We start from the raw sequence: 7,800 nt of genomic DNA on the forward strand, positions 1-7,800 counted from the left end.
CACATAAAAAATTAACATTTTTTTAGCTTAAATTAAATACTAAGTTGAGTTCCATCAAAGCTAATGGTTACACATGCAAACATACTTAATTACTTATAGAGCGAGTACAAAAACTAAATTAAATATAACTAATTAAACCGACTTTCATAATACATTGCACATAAACTATACTGCTTTATTTTTAATTTTTTAATTGTTAAATAGTTATAACTGAGAATAATAATATGAATATATATGGTTTAACCCGTGAGGGTGTTATAATATTCACATCGAGGATGTCATACATGACAATATTGATAACCGACACTTATAGATATGTATCTCTATTCTATTTATTCATCATTGTGATGTGTTACATGACAGTTATTGATAAATGACGATTATAGACAATGAATATATATTCATTTAAATTCTATTTATACATGATTGTGAAGTGTTACAAGACAAGTGTTACACTTATAGTATTTCTATTATGTTTATTTATAGCTTTTGATGGAAAGACACAAAAGTAATCAATATCAATATACTTAACAAAAAACTTATTACTTATTAGTTAAATTATTATTCTTTTAGGACTTTTCGAGCTTTTACAATGTAACACGTATTATTTAAAAAAAAGTTAATATTTTAATTTTCATAGAAAATGAGTGCCGCAAGGTGCGCCATTTGGATTGTGCTAAACCGTAGTTGAACGACCCGAGTCACGTTAATAAGCTATACCATATGATCCGGACACATTCACACCATTGTGTTGCGACCCCATGCTAGGCCAGTCGTGCTCCAAAGTCACACCACATAGCCCATCATGGCGCGCTATAGCAGCCGGCCATCCGTGTCTCAATCAGGTGTGTTGCACTTCATAAGGATGGTTTACATTCTTAGGATTCCCACTAATTTATGTATCTAAAAAACAATTACCAAGAACTCTTACTAAACTTAACTCTTTATTTATCTTTTCATATTCACATGTAACAGTTTCAAACTTAACTTCACATCTAGAGATATAATTTATCTTAACTCCATTGTAAGAAAGATTAATTTATCACAAAGCTCCCACATAACATATATAACACAAACCTAAAAAATAATGCTTACACCACTCAAATTTCCATATAAATATTTATTTACAAAGTAAATAAAAACTATTTTACACTTACACTACAAAACACACATGTCGTCACTAAAGACCATAAAGATCACCGCTAATACTTACAATGCGGCGCGTCGCCGCTAAAAAAATTACTTTCTTCAACCATCTTCTCGACCATACTAGATATAACATCATTGTTGCAACATCTAATATAAAATTAGAGAGCTAGGTTTAACTTATCTTAATCCAACATGTCCCATACCTAATATTTACAGTTGTATATATTATATTATATTATTATTAACATTAACCAAACCAAGCTGATGACTATGAGGTTTGCCTCTCTGGCCCACATAGATGGCATAGCAACGTGGAACCACGTGTCAACTTGTAAGACTATATGCCACGTGGACAAGAAAACTTCAGAACATATAACAACCTTATTAAATCTTCACTCTATAAATAAACTCACCTCTACTCTCAAAACATGTATATCCATCACTCCCAATATTATTATTATTATTAACATAACATATACAAGTACAGGAATTCTTTCACAATCTCTTGCATAATATTCACATCAACTTTGATTAATAACAATCGTTTAATCATCCTCGTCGTGTAATTCGGTTGGTTTACGAGTGTCTTATCGACTATCGTCGAAAAATGAAGGAAATTGCTGGAAACCCTTTGCACTTGAAGTCGTTAAATCATATATCGCTTGTATGTCGATCGGTCGAAGAATCGATTGATTTCTATACCAACGTGCTAGGGTTTGTCCCGATAAGAAGGCCTGGTTCTTTTGATTTTGAAGGTGCATGGTAATTATTTCATTCTCATGTTAGCATAATATGGTTAAAGTAACATTTTTTTAAGTGTACGTAACATGCTATTTAGTGTCATAAATATTAAATGATATATGTATCATTTTGGTATATAAATGTCTATTTATTTTCTACAAAATGAAATTACATATCAAGATTATCATAAGGGTTATGATGTATATCTACACCACCTTCAAATGTCAAAAAAAATATTAGTCAGAAAAGCCGTTTGAACGATATACAGACGACCGTATGGACCATTTGGGGTCTAACTATTAAAATTGTTGGTTAGAACAGCAGTTTGTCCAATATTCAAACTGTCGTTCTGACAACTAATGGTCGGACTTTGAAAAATTTCAAAACAGTCGTTCGACCTTTATTCAGAAACAGTGTGAGATTAGATGTTAGACTGTGTGTATAGATGGCCACTTATCATAACTGATCTTCGAGATTAGTTCTCATATTCTTATTGATTGATTTATTCACAGGTTATTCAATTACGGAATTGGAATTCATCTTTTACAATCAGAAAACCCTAATAACATGACCAAGAAAAGCGAAATAAACCCTAAAGATAATCATATTTCTTTTCAGGTAATAAATTCTTATATCCTGTTACTCCATCCGTCTCATTAAAAGTGTCAACATTTTCTTTTTTATTTGTCATATTACAAATGTCAATTTTCAAAATTTATTAGTCAATTTCTAAGTTTACCCTTAAACACACAACTAATAATAATAAACAATATTCATGGACTCAATTTCCGAGGATATTATTGTCATTTGGTAAGAAACAAAACAATTATTTAATCTACTTTAAACTCTGTCTTTTTCAAACTAAGACACCTTGACCGCGACGGAGGGAGTATTATTGTTTTGGGTAGTATGAGTGGGATTTTACTGGATATGTTTGTTTGTTTATATCTGATGTTCGAGTTTTACGTAATTAAAGTGTGAGAGCATGGGAGCAGTGGAAAAGAAGCTAACGGAGATGAATATAGTTTACAAGAGACAAAGAGTCGAAGAAGGCGGAATCTATGTGGATCAGTTATTCTTTCATGATCCAGATGGGTTCATGATTGAGATATGCAACTGTGATAACCTTTCCGGTGATCCCGATAGCCAGAGAGACAGTTCGATCATGCTCGCGGGTTAAGTTGGATATCATTTCCCAGAAACAAATGCAAACATTTGTTCAGATGTAATGCATGTGTGTTTGGCCTTTGGTTTTGTTATCATATTTTATGGTTAATTAGTAAGTAGTAACTATGCAAGTTTTAAGCTTTTAAGTTCGGTTTAATTAGGGGTTTTTATGTAGTGTTTTGTTTTGTGTGTTTAGTGTTGAATAAATTTGATTAAGTTTCAATTTTTATATTGATGCCAAATGAACTCCATACTTAAGGTTAAACCTTTCACTACAAGAAATTGCATCTATGACATGACTAGGGCTATCGAGACGCTAACACCTATAGTACGAGGTTGCTAACGAGTAACGACATGCTGTTTGCGTAGGATGGCAGCCATACTATGTTTTTGACAAATGTCGTTGCTACAAGCTTGAAAGGAGGGGGATACAGACACAACGACATGTCGTTAGCATAGGATGATGATTTTAAAATTTTATCTAATTGTAGTGTCCTGACGATATATCGTTGCAACAAGCTTGAACGAGTGAGTGAGAGAGAAAAAAAGGACACCTTTTTAAAAAGGTATCCCGACAACAAGTCTCGCTATAGGTTGTAAACAAATATACATTTTTATACATTTTCTTATATTATGAATAACTGAAAAGGTAAAATGGCATCGTTTCGAATATGAACTCTGTCACGACAACTTACAAGCTTTGATGGAAGAGGGAAAAGACTCATCATTTTGAAAAGTTGTCCCGAGAACAAGTCATCGCTATTGGTTGTAAACAAATATACATTTCTATACATTTTCTTATATTATGAATAAATGGAAAGGTAAAATAGTGTCGTTTCGAATATGGACTCCGTCATGACAACTTGTCGTCATTACAAGCTTTGATGGAAGAGAGAAAAGACTCATCATTTTGAAAAGTTGTCCCGAGAACAAGTCATCGCTAGCTTCGATGGAAGAGGGAAAAGACTCATCATTTTGAAAAGTTGTCCCCGACAACAAGTCATCGCCATAGGTTAAGGAGATTAAATTTTGTACCATAAGCAAACATCATACTAAAGATATACGTACCTAGACATGTATTATACTAATAATAACATATTTAGGTAAATATTATACTAACATTTAACACGTCTACAAGAACACGATGACCACATCAACACGTGTAAACATTCCGTGCCATGTGTTTAATGCAAATTAACACGTCTACAAGAACACGATTACCACATCAACACGTATACCATAACATGTGTTAACATTTCATGCCATGTGTTTAATGCAAATCAACACGTGTACAAGAACACGTCTAAAAATTTCGTGCCATGTGTTTAACGCAAACATGAGCATATCACATGTAAATTTTCAACGTAAACGTCATTTTAAGAAAATCAAGTCAGTCAAGAGTAATCACAAACATTAACTAAAACAACAAAAAGTTAACAAAAATAGTCGAACAATTGAGATTTTTAATGGTTAATTGTTATACATAACCGGTATTTATATTTTGTTATAGTTATATGTTTATAGATGATCAAAATAACTAAATAATCACAAATTCACAATCAATAATACCAACATACATATTAATTTTATTATCTTAGATGTTATTAATTTTTATAGTTTTTTTAGAAAAATAAAACTTCATAGAACCCAACATATATTAATATATTTACACGTGAGAAGTATTTTCTTAATATTTTTTTCTAAATAATATAGTACCCGCCTTCTTCAAATTTATAAATTTAAAAAATTTTAATTGGGTTATACTTATTGCTTAGCACTTATGTACTTACGTTTACTATATATTAATCTTGCATTCGGTAGTTTGTGCAAACACTACCTTTATATATTACTAGCTGCGTGCCAGCGCAATGCGGCGGAGTTTGCACGCAAACATGACATCGGATGCGTAACCGGTGTTACCGGTGTGTATGTGCGAGACTTCACAATAGTACGCGTGTAAACCGAAGATAGTATGTTCGTATTGCGGCATTGTAATCTTAACCGGTGTTAGTAAGCACGTCACACAACGGTTGTACGCACACAATCAGGTGTCGGTGCGCACGTAATGTTACATTGAACTCGTCTTGACCCGCAACCCATACCACTTGACACTGTTCTAACCCGAAATTTGTTATGACTTGACCCCTCTCAACCCAAACCCGCCCCGACCCAAACCAAATTAACCTTTTAGACCCATGACCAGAACGACTGAAAGAAAATCGGTTTTAAATAATCCCAACTATGACCAATCGACAAATAATAGTCCCAACTTCACACTTGGCTGGTGGCGGTCCCAGCTAAAGGTGTATCTGTTTCCAACGGTCCACGACTAACAGACGGTTTAAATGTTTAATACATTAGTCCGATGCTTACGTGCCACGTAAGCATCGGACTAACGGAGTTAACCATCCGTTAGTCACGGCCCGTTAAAAACAAATACACTTTCAGCTGGGACCACCACCAACCAAGTGTGAAGTTGAGACTGTTATTCGCCGATTGGTCATAGTTGGGATTATTTAAAAACCAATTTTCCGTTTAATTATTAACTTATAATTTTGATTTCTTACCCTTCGTAGCTTTTGAATGTAACATAACGAAAACCCGCTGAGCTCATCATCTGAGATGACCTCTCTCCATAATTATACGGAACTACTTAAAAATTGAATTTTTAATAAAATATCTTGTTTTTGGAATTTACCGTGCACCGGGAAGCCATCCACTTAATCCAACTACGGCTCTCAAGTTAATCGGGTACGGGTTTCGTTTCCATATTTTCCTTGAGCAAAACAAGCAGCAGAGTAAAGTGCACACGCAGCGCCCATACTGAATCCTCCAATACCGAGTTTTACTGTTTAAAAAAACCAAAAAAGAAAAAAAGAAAAATTGAAACTTTTATAACTTTAAATGCATAAAAATAAAAAATATATAAATTAAAAATAAAACACGCCGTTAAAAAAATGAATAAAAGAAGTAACAAAATACCATCAGAGGGCTCCGTTGATAACAAGTTTGCTATGTGTGCGACCGAAGCATCTAAACCTTCAACATCATTCGGACCGTCTTCTGAAAGCTCACCTTCATCAAACCCTGTTAACAACCCAAAAATATTATTTTATCATATTTTTATTTGAATTAAAGAATATATTTTTTCGTTTTAATCTTACATGCAGTACAAGGGAATCCCCCAAGCACGGTCACGGGCCGAGTAGGAGCAGTTGGGCATATCCATTTAACCTGCAAAATTTAAAACATCATTAAATCCCATTTTACTAAAAATAAAAAATAAAAAAAATAATTACAAAAAACATGCTTACATTTGGAAGATTCAAATAGTTATTACTTTATATTTTTAGTAATTTATGAGAATTTAATAAATATGGAAGTCAAATATTTTAGCATTCAATAATAATAATAATAGTAATAATAATCAACTAGTTATTGGTTAACAAAACTATTTAGGCCCAAATCATTATTTTGGGCCAATTATTTTTTTTCAAATTTTCAAACTCAAATGTCAAATAAAAAAAACAAACAGCGCACACGCACGCCCGAACAAATATATTAATCTTTCAATAATCAAGATTCAAGAATAACAAGTAAAACAAAGACATAATAATTATGTTGAATGAAATCTAGAAATAGTTGATTAGGATTTTTGTTTGTTTATGTTAGTCTAGAAGACAGGAACAGAATTCATGGGCATCTTGTACCCTTTTAAAATTCAAATTCATTCAAATTTAATAAATATGTAAATATAATAATAATAATAATAATAATAATAATCAACTAGTTATTAGTTAACAAAACTATTTAGGCCTAAATCATTATTTTGGGCCAACTCTTTTTTTCAAAATTTTCAAAATCAAATGGCAAATTGAAAAAACCAAACAGCACACACGCACGCCCAAGCAATTATTAATCTTTCAATAATCAAGATTCAAGAACACCAAGTAAAACAAAGACATAATAATTATGTTGAATGAAATCTAAAAAAAAATAGTGATTAGGATTTTTGTTTGTTTTTGTTAGTTTACAAGACAGGAACAGAATTCATGGGCATCTTGTACCCTTTTAAAATTCAAATTCTCATTGATTTCACTGCTCGGTACATTCATTCCTCGTGCACCTTTTTTGGAACTACTCTATTTTGTACTTTACTAAGTGACTCATTACTTTTATTGGTTTTTATATTTTAGCACTAGTATTAGATACTAGGGGTATCCTCGGCCCGGGTAGTGTTTTCGGCTTTTATCGCCTCCTTCAGCTATTCCATTCACTGTTGTTTTGTTTCATCTGGTGGTGTATTTGGTTTCTAATTTTGGTTTCTAATACCCGAGTGAGACCTTGTGAGGGTATTCAGAATCGGCTTTTGTGGCAAGTGCCCTAGGTTCATCAGCTGATTAAGCAGACCGAAGATGAATATTAGGTGGCACCCGGCTTGTTCGATTTTAGCCACATGGGCCATCCCTAAGAATCGTGAAAAAAATTTGGGCCGAAATCGAAAATATTTGGGCCTTAAAGTAGTTGGGTAATTAGGTTTAAACATGAAGATTACATATATTTTTTTTCAAATATATATAATGTAAAAAGAAAAAGAAATTTGGGCCTATCAAGGTGTTGGTCGACCATCCGGCCCTGCCTCATAACCGGCCTTGCATGCAACGCTAGTACCCTTTTTTGGGATATATATATATATATATATATATATATATATTGGTTTCATTTAAGAACTCTAGAAAAGTT

At 32.8% G+C, this 7,800-nt stretch overlaps 2 pseudogenes across 1 annotated transcript; one reads left to right on the plus strand and one right to left on the minus strand.

Moving 5' to 3' along the window:
- The first annotated feature begins 1,618 nt into the window (after positions 1–1,618).
- Positions 1,619–3,211, plus strand: LOC143539349 (glyoxylase I 4-like; annotated as a pseudogene). The gene is made up of 3 exons (XR_013136417.1): positions 1,619–1,911; positions 2,403–2,508; positions 2,867–3,211. The product of XR_013136417.1 is annotated as a glyoxylase I 4-like (transcript).
- Positions 3,212–5,620: 2,409 nt separating this feature from the next.
- Positions 5,621–7,522, minus strand: LOC143539315 (acyl-protein thioesterase 1-like; annotated as a pseudogene).
- Between the last annotated feature and the right edge of the window lie 278 nt (positions 7,523–7,800).

This window comes from Bidens hawaiensis, unplaced genomic scaffold (genome assembly GCF_021521415.1).
Source record: "Bidens hawaiensis isolate Kalapana, Puna unplaced genomic scaffold, B.hawaiensis_p1.1 tig00011861_1, whole genome shotgun sequence".
Lineage (NCBI taxonomy): Eukaryota > Viridiplantae > Streptophyta > Magnoliopsida > Asterales > Asteraceae > Bidens > Bidens hawaiensis.